We start from the raw sequence: 16,518 nt of genomic DNA, 5'->3' as shown, positions 1-16,518 counted from the left end.
TGCCCTGGGGAAGCAACGCGATGTGCTGCTCCATCAAAGCCAGTCTGAGAGTATAGAGCAGCTTGGCCATCCATCGTGCCTTGTGGAGCGCTCCCGGTCGTTGAAACGTCATTTAAGTCTGCTCTTCCCCATCTGCATCCAGAAACACAAGACACAGCTGCACAAACTCATGGTAGTCACCTCGCTTGTGGTCAGTGACTTCTTTTGCGCACCTGACACGTTCAGCACATAAATTGCCCAGTAGTGGTTGCTCGGTGTTGCCAGGAATGTAGCGGGACCATTGGCTGATGGATTCTTGTGGTAACAGGTTCCATATCTCTCTCAGACGTGTGAACAAGGTCACCTCTTGCGAGCATGATGACTCCACCTTCAGGTCTGTGAAAACCTGGTTCAGGAGGACCTCACCAATGTGGTGCCGGCACCCAGACCAAAGCAGTGGTTGGCCCAGTGAGAGCTGTAAGGCAATGCAGGCTGCAGTGAGATAGCCGGTGTTTGACGCAGTGGTGTCAAATGCCATGTTGACAACCTGGTCAGCGCAGCATCAGTCCTGCAGTAACTTGCATGTCAACCGGGCAATGATCACTCCACATGCCTCATTGGTCTGCTTCTTATACGCCGGGACACCAAGCAGTTTCAGCCGCTCTGCATCTCCAACCACCACTGTAAGACGCTCCTCGAACTGGCACACATTGCTGAGCATCGGTGTTAACTTGCTGTCCCAGTGTAGGCTACACAATGGAGGTGGTGTCCAATGCTTGTGCTGTTCCTCACTGATTGTCTCCAGCACTTGGCGTCTTGCTCTGTCAGCTGTTGCGTAAGATGCAGAGAGATGTGTAAATTCACTGCCTGACTCTGCAACAAGACCACTCGTGAAGGCAGCCTGTTGCATTGGTGACATCTTCAACCTTGTAGCCAGTGACACGACACTTTGTCGGCTGAGGATGTCATATGGAATGAAGACGTTTGTTCCAGTCTTCTTATGCTTGTGGGATGGTTCGCCCTCAGATGGTGGATAGCCTGTGTTAGTATCCTCCTCTCACTCCTCATCACTCTCCGACTCCAAGCTGGACATTGCCATCATCTCCTCCAGCTTCTTTTCATAGCGGGACTTCCTGACTGGTACGGCATCTTGATGCTCCTCTCGCGGCTTCACCTTGAGTTGCACCTTTTTGTCTAATACACCAAATGTGGCCACTCTGTCAGTATTCATGCTGGCCAAGAAAGCTAGGTCATAACTACAGATATGATAGTAATATTTAATAATACTTACCCAACACAGAAAGATCACCTCAAACAGAAAGATCACCTCAGTTTTCCTGAGCTGTAGTATTGTTTACCTCAGATCTCAATGGCAACCATTGAGCACTGTTAACTACTTTATCCAACAAAAAAAGATATGTGGTGGCACCCCTAAATCATCATGTACTGGAAAAATATTTTGCATGTGTTGTTTCTACATATATTGGAACACTTTTAGCACCCAGCCATATTAAAATTCAAGAATTGTGTTTTTTGATGCACCCTAATATATATATATATATATATATATATATATATATATATATATATATATAATATTTCTTTTGTGGTTGCATTCTTTGGTATCCAGAGACACACCTGTGTGAAAGGCTCATTATGCAGCTCATTATGCACACTATAGCACATTGTCTTCTCAGGTGTGAACACGCCTCCACGCATATTTCCTTTCCAAACAAAAAGTGTCTTACAAAATTTAAATCAATGTATTGTTTTGTGTAAATGGTTAGGCAGGATGATTTTCAGATTATTTTGAAGCAAAAACTCTAGGCGACAACATCCATTAGTCAAAAGTCTTGTGGACACATATTTAGTATGTGTTTTGTGGCCTTATTTCAGAAACTTTAAGTTTTAGTTGTTTCAATAACCATGCGTAAACAATATTCTCTCAAAAATACAAACATGTACATACATCTTGCTCACATATTATGGTAGCCCTGTTTGTGCTAAATAGAGTGTAATGACACCTTTGCCATTAATATGTTTATAAGCAACTTTAAAAAGCACAAATGTCAGGGCATGTCAAAATATCTCAAGGACCCCAAAAACACCTTAGACCCCAGAGTCAACTTTAAACTTTCAAACTTTTTCATAATCAGTTTATCTAATCAGGGTCTAGGCACATGAATTCTGTAAAGCTGACATATTGTAATAGTCTGGTCAAGTCACCTTTATTTATATAGCGCTTTTTACAATGCAGATTGTTTCAAAGCAGCTTTACAGAGATAACAGGAAAATAATATTGTAATAATATTGTTTAAAATAAAATTAAATGTCCCCAACTAAGCAAGCCAAAGGCGACAAAAGCGAAGGAAGGCGAAAAAGGTGGCAAGGAACGAAAACTCAGGTGACATAATGGAGAAAAAACCTTGGGAGAAACCAGGCTCAGTCGGTTCATAGTTCGCCTCTGGCCAACAAACGAACAGTGTATGATTATGATTCAGGCTATATTATAGGTAAGAAGTCCGATTGGATCGGTTGAAACGGAGTCATCACGAGCGGATGGGGATAAGTTTGTTGAGGATCAGTGCCAATGGCTGTCGTGTCGATGAAGCATTCGCAGGGAAGTGTCTAGTTGACACAAGCTCTGCTGATACTTCAGGGATGCGTTGTGGTTGTGTCTAGGTGCAGGTCCACCATCTGATCTGGATATGGCCCGGATCCAGCTGATTACAGTAAACCTCAGAATAAACAGAAGGACTAAAATTAGCGTTAATGCCATTCTTTTTATGATGTAAAGAGTACATCACGAACAGTGTTATAGAAAGTGTTCTAGAACTAGTTCTAGTGTTCTAGTGTTATAGAAAGTGTTCCCGGTTCCTGCTGACCTAATTTATGCAGCCTGGTAATTATTTAACTGATTTGAATAATAGGAATGTATAGTGTTCTATGTGTATGCCAGGTTGAAGAGATGTGCTTTTATAGAGACTTAAACTGACAAAGTGTGTCTGCTTCCCGGACAATGTTTGGAAGACTGTTCCAAAGTGTAGGTGCTAAATAGGAAAAGGATCTACCGCCAGCAGTCGGTTTTGATATTCTAGGTATTATCAACTGGCCAGAATTTTGAGATCTCAATAGACGTGAAGGACTATAATGCGTTAAGAGCTCGCTCAAGTACTGGGGAGCTAAAGCATTTAGTGCTTTGTAAGTAATCAGCTATATTTAAAAATGTATACAATGTTTAATAGGGAGCCAATGAAGTGTTGACAGAAACGGTCTAATATGGTCATACTTCCTGGTTCTGGTAAGAAGTCTAGATGCTGCATTTTGGACCAGCTGTAGTTTGTTTATTAAGTGTGCAGGGCAACCACCCATAGTAGCATTACAATAATCTAGCCTTGATGTCATGAACGCATAAACTAATTGTTCTGCATTTGTCATTTAGAGCATATGATGTAATTTAGATATATTTTTAAGATGGAAAAATGCGGTTTTACAGATACTAGACATGTGACTTTCAAATGAAAGATTGGTATATCAAAGAGCACACCCAGGTTCCTAACCGACTGCGAAGAATTGGTAAGTTTCGTCAGGGCGTGAAGAAATATAGAGCTGAGTATCATCAGCATAACAGTGACAACTAATAGCATTGTTTCCTAATGATCTCTTAAGGGTAGCATGTACAGAGTGAAAAGCAACGGTCCTAGTACTGAGCCTTGTGGTACGCCATACTGAACTTTTGATCACTTCATTTACTGATACAAACTGATAACGGTCAGATAAGTATGATTTAAACCATGATAATCCAATTCCACTAACGCCAACATAATTTTCAAGTCTATTTAAAAGAATGTTGTGGTCAATGGTATCAAATGCAGTACTAAGATCAAGTAACACTAACCCCTAAAATCCCCTGGATCCGTCTACGGCGCGGAACGTCAGCGCCACGTTTTTGATGCGTCCCTAGCTCGGCATCAAAGTCCACTGGAAGCGTCTCAGACGCGTTTCTGAGGGTCTGAAGAGAGTTGGGTTGGTCTCCAGTGGGTGTTTATTTTGAAAATCGACCAGATCCTCTATGCCGTTCTGTGTCTGACTACCTGCCTGGTACGATGAGCTCTGTGCTGCTTGACGCGGCAAGCGGCGAAAATAGACCTGCTATTCTCTGTGGAGCGGAGAGACGCTTTTGGGACGCTTCTGAGACGCGCTGCGTCTGCAGCTGGTGGACTTAGGCGATTAGCTCCGGCATCCGCGATGCTGATGTTCCGCGCCGTAGACGGATCCAGTGGATTTTAGGGGTAACGGCCGTTTCACACCGCAAGCATCAGCGGCGAGTGAGCAGTGCTACTTTTTCCGGAGTGCATGTTAATCAATGAGCGCATTCACACTGCGAGCTGGAGCAGCGCGTGAGCGTCAAGCAGGAGCGTCGCGTGAGCAGCAATGAAGCGGGGGTTTTCGGCACCGAGTCTATTTTTGCTGCGCTCCTCACGCTCAATTAAAGTGAAAGCACACTTTTGATGGACAAAATAAATTTGCTTTAACGCAAAATGTGCCCAAAATGCACAGAATATGCATATCTATTGAATTTTAACAAGAACTGGTGTAAGCCTGTGTATTGGTCCAATGAGGGTTTCCAATAATACAGGTGTAGGTCTCTGCGTGTTACTGTCTTCCCTTTTACGCAGCACAACAAGATTAAATAGAACACACTTTTCTCATATGTATTGACTCATTATTTCATCTGACTCCATAAATGAAAAAGGGTTTTAATGATATCTGGGTATCATTAAAAGTGAGCGAATGTCTGATTATTCTTTTGAAACTCTTTAATTATGTTTTACCCGTTCAGATTAGGAAACTATGCCGCTTAGAGGTCCTCACATCTACTGCGGGTCTCACGATCACAATCTCGTCAGCTTCGTCACTAAACAGAGGTTTTGACTAATATCTCAGACGGTCGGATTCACCCAAAACACAATCAGAGATACTTTTATTTTAGTCCCCTTGAATTGCATACACTTGAACTTAATTTAATAGTTATACTTTAGTAGAGGTTTTGGCCCTATTATAGGTATGAGTCGACCAACGATACTTTCCTCATAATAGTTTAGACTGGCCAAGCCCGTGATCTCTCACGTACACTTATCTAAAGTTACATTAAATTAAGACAGAGGTAAAATAGACGTACCCAAATTTAGGCTGGTCAGGCAGCACATTAGCTACCCCTAAACGGAATGCCCCGTCTCTACAAAGCAAGTACACTTGAACTAGTGACAAAGTATTAGCCGTCGCCAATCTGACGCAGAATTGCGGGAGCATACGAATCCGATAATCTCCTTGGGAGAACAAACTCAAGAGTCAATCAGAGTAAAATCAAACGTTTACAATTTATTTACCAGGTAATGAAGCAATAATTCAAAATCCAATTCATGAGAATAAAATCATCAGTTGATCATATCATAACATAAATCAAGGAATTTGTAGAAGGTATTACCTGGCAATGAAAAATACACACAGTGATTGTGTGGGCAGTCAACCTACAGACTCCCCGAACCTTTTGCCCATTTTCCTTTATCTGGGTTTATATTCAATTTGCTTACCAAATGGTAGTGTCTGCCATTATAATTAGATTTGGTCCCCTAGTGAGGGGCTCACAACTGTGAGATCAGAATGGAGGATCTGGGGGAGGGAACACCTTAGAGGGATACACTACTTCTCATATTTTTTAACTTCTTTTAGCTTTCCATTATGGTTGGGAGAATGAGACCATTTTACCAGGCGCACTGAGATACTTTAAATGATACCAAACATGCATAGTTACTTATTTTGTACACATTTAACCTTTCATGGGTTTTCAGTGAGTTTCAGGTGAGCAGGAGAAGGGGGAGATTGTTCAAGTGAGGTGTGAGGTGTGAGTTGCACTGTGTGCTGCGTCTCGGATGCTGCTGTTATATCATTATGCAAGGGAGGGTTCAAATGTTAATTCTCAGGAGCCTTTTGTTTCCACCAGGGGTGGCCCAGACTTTTTGGCACCCGCCTTACAGTTCCCCCATTTGGCACCGTGGGCCACTCATAGGGTTTCCTGCGGTGTCACTTCAGTCTTTGTAAGGTGGGCAGCTGTAGGGGGCTGAGAGTTAAGATCGTGTTGGTGGATGCTTTTACTGATCTGATGAGGTGTCTGAAGTAACAACATTGGAGTAGTGTGAAGGATAATATGAGTGCGCTTCCAACCGCACAACCTCGAAGTACCCAGTCCCACCAGGTGTATGCCGTCTGTGCCGATCGAGTAGATGAGCTAGACAGGATCTGTGCAGTCTTTCGCGCCAAGTTTGTCTCTACTTGTGCTTGAGAGAGGTGGTACTCTGTTTTGAGGATGACGTTCTGTACCAAGTCCATTGTGTCGACCAAAGCTTGTGTTCCGTGTTCATAAAAGGTGTCGTCCCACCATGGCTTTGGCATCCTTCCGAGGATGTCGATTTGACCCATAGAAAAATCCTCTGTCACTTCCAAGCAAAAGGAGTGATTAGCAGGACAGGTCAGTCCTCCATATGTGAATGAATTCATCTCACTGATGACGCACCAGTATGAGACACTTGAACAGCATTTGAATGGCCATGCAAAGATTCAACATTTATGAGTTTGCTATCATTGGAAGAGAAAGGCTGCAATGTGTTACATGTACAAACAACGTAATTGTGAGTTTCATGACAACAAGTGCGGCTGGTAAATAAGGTCTCAGTACCCTTCAAAGTCATATATCCAGTGAGGTGATCCCATTTAATTACCTGATCTTTAACTACCACGCCAATGGACCGAATAGTAGTGGAATTTGGATAAACTTGATCTGGGTGGATTAAAGGAAAAGTGGCAAAAAACCCAATTCAACCAATACATTCGTTTCCTGTATACATCATAACTGTGGATAACAGTTCTGAATACTTAATATTTTTCATTTTTTCTGAAGAGAACCATCTATGCAAGTCTAAAACCTCAATTAAATCATTCAAAACATGTCTAGGGGTCTTGTGAAGACGAAGGTCTAAAATTTCCTGTCTTGTTGCAGTGAACAAATCTTGTGCATATGATCTGCAGGCTAAGTCACGTTCGATGGTACGGGTCTGATTGACCAATGTGTGGCTGATCGTTAGAAGCGCCTGCGCCTCGGAACGAACTGCTTTGATAATGTTATCATTGCTATTGGTGATGTGTTGAAAACCAGTGGCCATCTGATCTGTCAACCATGTGGAGAATTGGGATTGTTTGCTTATTTTATAGGTGTTGGCTGCTGAATTAATTGATCCAAACAAGCCGGCTATACTGCTGAGTAGGTCTTGCTTTGAGCGAGTAGGTGGAATTTGGACAGCAAGTCTGTCTTTGTAATCAGAAATTAAATCATCGATTCGTGACTGTAGCCATTCATATGACTCATCATTAATATTAGAATGTTTTGTGTAGGCAGAGAGTATGTTGGAAATGTTGTATGTTACATGTGTCATTATCAAATTTACATCATGTAATAAAGTCTTGTTGATGTTTCCTCTAATCGGTCCACCAGGTGGAATTGAGTGCAATTCCGGACACTTTTTGGGTTTAGTGTATCCACAGGTGGTCAAATTAAAACAATAAGTAATAGTCCATGTACAGTTGTGGGGATTGGTGAAATTGTCTATGCTATGTGAACATTTTCCGACACAATATGTTCCTTCCTTCCGGTTGGTCCACACAAAAGTTTTTGGTTTTGGCTCGTTAGGTGTGTACGATGTGAGATTATACATTAATTCTGTGAATCTTATATGGGTGTCATTATGTGTTTCAGTATGTGTGCACCTATATGTTGCAGGTTCCAAATTTTTTACATAATAGCACAATTTTGGATCTATGCCATTGTTGTTGTTTTCGTGTAGAGTGTGCATGTTGCCTATTGTGTCGCCTGTATCTATCTTAAGTTGATACCAGGCAGTGAGATTGTGCATGAATTTTGGTGCTTGAGTGTATCCCGAAATGTTTTCTGAAGGTGGGTGGGTGCTACCTGAACTACAGCAAATTTGTGGTGTGCAATTTGGATCCGGTACTATACCGGCAGGCCATGTAGCTGTCTCTTTAGGTGCGACTGTGATTTTTGGTGTGGATGGCCCTTGGGAGAATTTCCACACCCACCTCCCACATTTCAGGTTGTGTGTGAGTGAAACCCTTTGGCCCAGTCTGATGCACGTGGGCCCGGACACTTTCCTTTCATCCGGCCTCCATGGGATCGCTGCAGTCGACCTGGAAAGCAGGAAGAGAAGACAGTGACAGTTAGTTATTTATTCTGTGAACTTTTAAATGATTTGCACTGAGACATGTGATACCATCGCAGTTTCCCTTTTACGGTTGTGGCCACACAGCTGTTGCATACAGCTTTTATTTCATATGGCCCATGCCATCGGGGTGTGAATGCACCTTGCTTCACAAAAACGCGTATCATTACCATGTCTCCTTCTTAGAATTTTACCTCAGAGTTTGGGTTGAATTGTGCATCATTTATTAAGTCTGATTGCTGTTGTTTCAGAGCAGCATGTGCATGTAGCACTTCCAGTCTGTCTCGTAATTGCTTTAACACAGACTGTTGAGTTGCAATCACGAGAGGCCCCAGGTCTGCTGGGGTAATTTCTGGGTCGACGGGCAGCTTCATGACTCTCCCAGTCATGAGTTCAAATGGACTGATACCTGTTGCTTTTGAAGGAGTTGCCCGCAATACTGTTAGGACCGTGGGTAGGGCATCAATCCATTGGTTTTTGTGTTGTGCAACCTGTTTCGAGATGCTTTCTTTTATGGTGCGATTAACGCGTTCCACCATCCCGGAGCTCTGCGGCCTGTATGAAACGTGAAATCTTTGTTTGATGTTTAGCATCTGGCATATGTGTTTCATTATCTGACCTGTGAAGTGTGTGCCCTGATCAGATTCAATTTGGATTGGTGCTCCCCAGAGTGGGAGGATTTGGTTCGCTATCACACGTGCCACTGTGTTTGCATTGTTATTGCGAGTAGGAATCACTTCGACCCATTTGGAGAATTTGTCAATTATCACAAGGCAATAACGATATCCCCCTTTGGCACTGGGTAGTGGACCTATAAAATCCAATTGGAGCGACTCCCAAGGTCCTTTGGGTGGCTCTGGTCTGCACAGTTTTGTACGGCCAGTCCTACCTTGATTAATTGTAGCACATACGATGCATGTGTCACACCATGTTTGAATGTCTGATGCCATCTGTGGCCACCAAAAGTTCTTTTGTATCAGCTGTTGTGTTTTGGGGGCTGATACATGTGCATAATCGTGGTACAACTTTATCACTGGTTTCTGCAGGGCTTCTGGAACGATGTATTTGTCGTCTCTTAAAATCATGCCTTCAGTGACCTTGACTAATTGGTCCTGTTGCAGGTGCGGTGTCAGCTCTCCTTCAGAACTCCACAGTTCTTGTTGGTACCGTTTCAAGTCAATAGGAACAGTCTGAATCGCACTCACAGCAGGAACAATCAGTCTGTCAGGCTTCCATTCATCTCCCTTTTGTGCTGCTAATTTAGCTAATTGATCTGCGATGTTGTTGTTTTGTTCGTTTTCATTTGGATTTTTGTTAATGTGCGCGCGCACTTTGACGACGGAGAGTGTGGAATCACGTTTTTTAATCTCCTGCCAAATCGAAGTTATGATGTTAAAATGTTTTATCGGCGTTCCGGCAGATGTGAGGAATTTTCTCAACTGCCACTGTGCCATAAAATCATGGACTGCACCAAAAGCGTATCGACTATCAGTGTATACACACAGCGGCTCATGATGTGATCTGATTGCTTCGAGTAATGCAATAAGTTCAGCTTCTTGCGCAGATGTGTTTGCGGATAGTTTGATTAGCAATTGGTTAGTGCCGGAATTGGGAGAGTATGGAGTCCACACCGCACATCCTGTGTGGAATTTGCCATCATGCCAATATCGGGAACAATCAATGTACACCAGTGTCTGATTTGGAAGTTCTTGATCATGAACTGGGCTCTGTGCTTCCGGTTTGGTTTGGCATGTGTGTGGGTGGCCCTCTACATCTCCCAATAAATGAGGTAATATTCGGTCGTTAACAGTTGTAATGTCACGTGCCTGTATGTCTGCTAGCCATCTTGCTAACCTTTGCGACGACACACCTTTTATTCGGCCTTGCAACAGCATTTGTACTGGCGTGTGCACTGTATGCACAAGGATAGGTTGAAAACCTACAACCGGTTCAGTTGTTGTCAACATCCAGTGAACCGCCAGCACGTGCTGAGTGCATGGGTCGAAACCCTGTTCGACCGTGGATTTCTTTCGGCTGTAATAGGCGATCGGACGCAATTTTCCCCCATGGTCTTGAGCTAAAACGCCACTTAGTGTGTTTTCATTCGCATCCACTTGTAAGTGAAAGGATTTTTTGGGGTTCGGCAGACCGAGCGCGGGAGCACAGCATAAGTTTTCTTTTAGACTCGTAAAGGCTTTTTCGTGTTCCTCTGACCATTCAAGGACGTCAGAGGGCTTTGATTTTCCTTTTAAGAGAGAATATAATGGCGTGACGACGTTTGCGAAGTCTGGAATGAAGTCTCTTAAGTAGTTTGCTGTTCCTAGCACTTTCTGGAACGCGTTCAGCGTGTGTGGTCGGGGAAGTTCAGCAATGCATTTTCGCCTATCATCTGTTAATGCTCGGTGGCTTTGCGTTATTGTGTAACCCAGGTACTGGACCTCGCTTTGTGCGATTTGAGCTTTTTCTTTGTTTAATTTGAAGCCAGCTTTGCCGAGTGTTAACAATACTTCATCAACGAGTAACAAATGATCATCAATTGATCCCTCGGTCGCGATAAGAATATATCGTCAACGTAATGAATCACGTTTCCGGTCCCTGTCAGTGGATTGAGCGCGTCTTCTAATGCCCTGTGAAAAATCGCAGGACTGTTATGGAGACCTTGTGGCATACGTTCCCACGTGTACTGTATTTGATTCACAGTGAAGGCCAATTTCCACTGATCAGCGCGTTTGATTGGGATGGACCAGAAACCGTTCTTTACGTCGAGCACTGTAAACCAAGGCGCTTGTGTTGAAATCTGTGATAATAATGTCGACGGATTTGCCACTATAGGTGTAGCCTTGGGCAAAACTTTGTTGAGACGCTGATAATCAATGCAAAGACGCCATTTACCGTTCGATTTTGGTATTGGTAAACACGGAGAGTTCGTGGTTGAACTACATCGACGGACTATTCCTCTGATTTCAAGTTGTTGTACTATTTCATGAACAGCCGACTCGGCCTCTGGTTTGATGCGGTATTGTTTTTGTGGGGGAGGGGGCTCCCCCTCAATGCACACAACAAAGTCAATGAGACCGCAGTCATGTTCATGTGTAGCCCAAATGCAATCATGTTTGTTTACCATCTGTTGAATGGGATCTGGGGTGGATATGGACATAATGTTCGTTCTGTTTTTTGGTGGGCACTGTTTCACTGCTTTGTCTGTTTTCAATTCAATTTGTTTTTCAAAGCAGTGAATTACAAAGCCATACTTTGGCATAATGTCCATTCCCAGCACAGTCCCTTCACTGTTATTAGGTAAATACCAGAGGGGTTCTTTCAATACGGTCACGCCTAAATCGAGTTCAATTGGCTGTGTTTTTGTCGCAATCATTGACGTGTCGCCGATGCCTGTGACCTGAATAGTTTCGTTGGTTAAAGGTAGGGGAATGTCTGTACAGGAGCAAGATGCGCCAGAATCAATAAGTACGTTAGCTAACCGGCCTCCTAAATTAGCCCTTATTTTTATCCGGTTTCCACTCTTAATTATGCTCCCTACGGCGATGGAGGCCACGTACCCCTATTGGTTATGATGTTTTTCAGTCGGTCCGCTCGCGCTGTGGGCGTCGCCATTTTGACTTTTTCGTTTTTTAAACTCCGTGATGAAATTTGCGAATTGTTTGTACAGGTCCGAGTCGTCGCTAGAGGGCGTTTTTTGGCAAAGTTTTGCTTGTTCTTTTAAATCTCTTTCTCTTTTTTGGTAATCTTTCATTAAATGGTTAAACTTTTGGCAATAGTGGCATTGCATTTTGCTTGGAGATCTTTGGTTGAATTTGCCTGGGCTGTTCCCTTCTGTTAACCATTGTGCGGACGCAACGCTACGGGGTTTTTATCTCCATCTGCTTTCTATCCTAGTACCCCAGTCTACTATTGCTCTGAACGTGTTTTCGGCCGGGTCGACGCCATTTGACAGAGCCTTTTGAACTGGAATGCCAGCATTGTTCTTAACAAGTTGTAGTAACACGTCATGGTTGCGCTCTACGTTCTCTATGCCTGAGTGTTCTCTGTATGTTACCCATAACTGTTCAGCGTATGTTTCAAACGACTCATTACTCGCTTGTTTGATTTCTAATATTTTGTTCCAGTCTGCATGCGTCGGTCCCCTCATGTCTAACAGTGCCTGTTTAAGACGCTCGTAGATTATTTCGTCGGTTTCATGAACGTTTCGGTTCATTATGTTGCCAGATTTCATATCTGCGGTGAGTTTCGGTCTAAGCTCCTCAGGGATAATGAGGAGAGCTATTTGCCATACATCTCGAATTTCTAATTTGTAAACAGTGGCCTGTAACATTAACGCTTCCCAGTAGGGTTGAAACGGCCCTTTTCTCGGCATAACTCCTACGACTTGTTTATGTCTAGAACATTCTTCGCATGTTAATGGGCGGCTGATTTTTGTGATTTCATCATCCGCATTCGTCATAGTTTTAATCACAGTCATTTTAACTGATTTCTTTGGCAAGTCATTCGATTTTGTTCGAGTCTTTACTGGGCTTCGCAGGTTTCGCTCTTCGGGCCACAAGCTCACGAGAGCTCGGTTACGAGGTTCTCTCCGTGGCCTGTATCCTAATGCGGCGTCATCATCATCGTCACTAACGTTATCATTTATAGTCTCTAGATCAGAGGTTTCATCCAGTGCTGCTTGTTTAACTGCGGATACTGGAAACCCTGATTTATCACAGCAATCTTCGAGAGCAGATATGTAATTACTGCCGGTTTGAAGTTTTCTTTGAATTTGATCAATTTTCGTGGCCATTTCTTCGCGCTGTCTAGCCCACCCTTGTTGCTCGTACGCGAACGCTTCGACTTGTTTTCTTAACTTTTGCAATTCGTCAGATCGCAATCTTTCTATTTCTTGGATATTTGCTATTGTTCGTTCCTTCTCGGTTATGGTCTCGAGGTCGTTACGACGAAGCAAATACACAATAGCAGCCGGAATTTTCTTGTATTTTGATTTGGATTTTAGTTTTGCACCCTCGGCAGAATACCAGGATATTATTTCGTTGTTGTTCCACTTTAAGTTTAATCCCTTGTCGCTTAATCGAACAAGGAGCTTTTGCAATTGCACGCCTAAAATCTCCATTATCTCCTCATCTACGCTGCTGCTGTTCTTTCCCTGAAAAGACATGTTTCCCGTCTAATTCTTCCCCACCGGATTTTTCGGTTCCGGTCTAAACAAAGGGTATTCCGACCCGTACTAAAAATGTGTCTATATGTGAAGTGCAAACAATCTCTCCCTCAACGCCTCTAAAAGGCAAACTAGATTGACTTACCACAGCAGCTGGAGATGGATGAGAAGGAGCTCAAACCTCATGTTCCGGGCAGAGTTCAAGTTGAATGTCGCGCCAGAAAGACGTTGCTCGTCTGGTTTCGAGATCACATCGAGGTCACCACTTTGTAAGCCTGTGTATTGGTCCAATGAGGGTTTCCAATAATACAGGTGAAGGTCTCTGCGTGTTACTGTCTTCCCTTTTAAGCAACACAACAAGATTAAATAGAACACACTTTTCTCATATGTATTGACTCGTTATTTCATCTGACTCCATAAATGAAAAAGGGTTTTAATGATATCTGGGTATCATTAAAAGTGAGCGAATGTCTGATTATTCTTTTGAAACTCTTTAATTATGTTTTACCCGTTCAGATTAGGAAACTATGCCGCTTAGAGGTCCTCACATCTACTGCGGGTCTCACGATCACAATCTCGTCAGTTTCGTCACTAAACAGAGGTTTTGACTAATATCTCAGACGGTCGGATTCATCCAAAACACAATCAGAGATACTTTGATTTTAGTCCCCTTGAATTGCATACACTTGAACTTAATTTAATAGTTATACTTTAGTAGAGGTTTTGGCCCTATTATAGGTATGAGTCGACCAACGATACTTTCCTCATAATAGTTTAGACTGGCCAAGCCTGTGATCTCTCACGTACACTTATCTAAAGTTACATTAAATTAAGACAGAGGTAAAATAGACGTACCCAAATTTAGGCTGGTCAGGCAGCGCATTAGCTACCCCTAAACGGAATGCCCCGTCTCTACAAAGCAAGTACACTTGAACTAGTGACAAAGTATTAGCCGTCGCCAATCTGACGCAGAATTGCGGGAGCATACGAATCCGATAATCTCCTTGGGAGAACAAACTCAAGAGTCAATCAGAGTAAAATCAAACGTTTACAATTTATTTACCAGGTAATGAAGCAATAATTCAAAATCCAATTCATGAGAATAAAATCATCAGTTGATCATATCATAACATAAATCAAGGAATTTGTAGAAGGTATTACCTGGCAATGAAAATTGCACACAGTGATTGTGTGGGCAGTCAACCTACAGACTCCCCGAACCTTTTGCCCATTTTCCTTATAAACCCAGATAATTCAATTTGCTTACCAAATGGTAGTGTCTGCCATTATAATTAGATTTGGTCCCCTAGTGAGGGGCTCACAACTGTGAGATCAGAATGGAGGATCTGGGGGAGGGAACACCTTAGAGGGATACACTACTTCTCATATTTTTTAACTTCTTTTAGCTTTCCATTATGGTTGGGAGAATGAGACCATTTTACCAGGCGCACTGAGATACTTTAAATGATACCAAACATGCATAGTTACTTATTTTGTACACATTTAACCTTTCATGGGTTTTCAGTGAGTTTCAGGTGAGCAGGAGAAGGGGGAGATTGTTCAAGTGAGGTGTGAGGTGTGAGTTGCACTGTGTGCTGCGTCTCGGATGCTGCTGTTATATCACTATGCAAGGGAGGGTTCAAATGTTAATTCTCAGGAGCCTTTTGTTTCCACCAGGGGTGGCCCAGACTTTTCGGCACCCGCCTTACACTGGCAAAAAAAAAGGAACTGGAGTAGGCAAAAAAAGAAAAGAAAATGAAGACTCAAAAATATTTATAGAAGATTTAAGCTACCCATTTAAACTTGTTTTTAATTATTCAGTTTGGGTGAAAGTAGCCTATGGTGTAGCCTATTATAAAAAAAAAACTAAAAAAAAAAACTACAGTAAACTAGCCAGAAAATATTATATATAAATTTCTTTTAGTTTATGAAATACACAGACAGCTACATAGCATAGCCAGATCAAACTCGAGTGTGTGGTTTTTTGTATATGTATGTGTGTGTGTTTTATCCGCGGAGTTCGCAGTCTTGTAAACATATCGAAAGTAGGCTATGACTGAAACGACAAGATTCGAGCTGTTTTCTTGGTTGTTTTGTTGCTTACCTTTTATGGTTTACCAACTTCTAAAAACAAATTCATAGTTGTCTTTGTAAATAATTGTTCGCTTACCCCTAAAATCCACTGGATCCGTCTAAGGCGCGGAACGTCAGCGTAACGTTTTTGATGCGTCCCTAGCTCGGCGTCACAGTCCACTGGAACTGTCTCAGATGCGTTTCAGCAGCGGAGCATTGGTCTCCACAGGGTGTTTTATTTTGAAAATCGACCGGATCCTCTATGCCGTTCTATGTCAGACTTCCTGCCCGGTACGATGTACTCTGTGCTGCTTGACGCGGTAAGCGGCGAAAATAGACCTGCTACCTATTCTCTGCGGAGTGGAGCGGAGAGACGCTTCTGAGACGCGGTGCGTCCACAGCTGGTGGACTTAAGAGCATTGACTATAATGGCCGCTGTTAGCTCCAGCATCCGCGACGCTGACGTTCCGCGCCATAGACGGATCCAGTGGATTTTAGGGGTCATATGTAGCTTTGGAGCCGCTGCTGTGATGCTGTACAAACGCTTCCAGTAAATACTCTCGCGCGTCTGCAGCTGCAGTGACAATGTAGTTACGCTGATGCGCTGCTCAAGTGCCGCTCATGCTTGCGGTGTGAAACAGCCGTAATAGAGAGATACTACCACGATCGGATGATAAGATCAAATCATTTGTGACTCGGATTAGAGCTGTTTCAGTACTATGATCTAAATCCTGACTGAAAATCCTTGCAGAAACCATTTCTTTCTAAAAAGGAACATAGCTGTGAGGATATCGCCTTTTCTAGTATGAAAGAAAAGATGGATTCGAGATCGGCCTGTAATTGACTAATTCTGTGGGATCAAGTTGCGTTTTTTTAACAAGCGGTTTAATCATAGCCAGAGCTTAAAACTTTTTGATACGTATCCTAATGACAAGATGAATTAATGATATTAAGAAGAGGATCTATGACCTCTGCAAGAATCTATTTAAATAGCTTAGTCGGTATAGGGTC

General features: G+C 42.8%; 1 pseudogene; it reads right to left on the bottom strand.

Annotated features, from left to right (window-relative positions):
• Window positions 1–6,063: 6,063 nt before the first annotated feature.
• LOC143736661 (uncharacterized) lies at window positions 6,064–13,620 on the bottom strand (annotated as a pseudogene).
• Window positions 13,621–16,518: the final 2,898 nt, after the last annotated feature.

The sequence above is a fragment of the Siphateles boraxobius genome, unplaced genomic scaffold, assembly GCF_051911475.1.
Source record: "Siphateles boraxobius isolate OS27281-9 unplaced genomic scaffold, OSU_SipBor_1 130, whole genome shotgun sequence".
NCBI classification, from domain to species: Eukaryota; Metazoa; Chordata; class Actinopteri; order Cypriniformes; family Leuciscidae; genus Siphateles; species Siphateles boraxobius.
The sequence above is the reverse complement of the archived record's forward strand: the minus strand, read 5'-3'. Positions and strand labels throughout refer to the sequence as shown.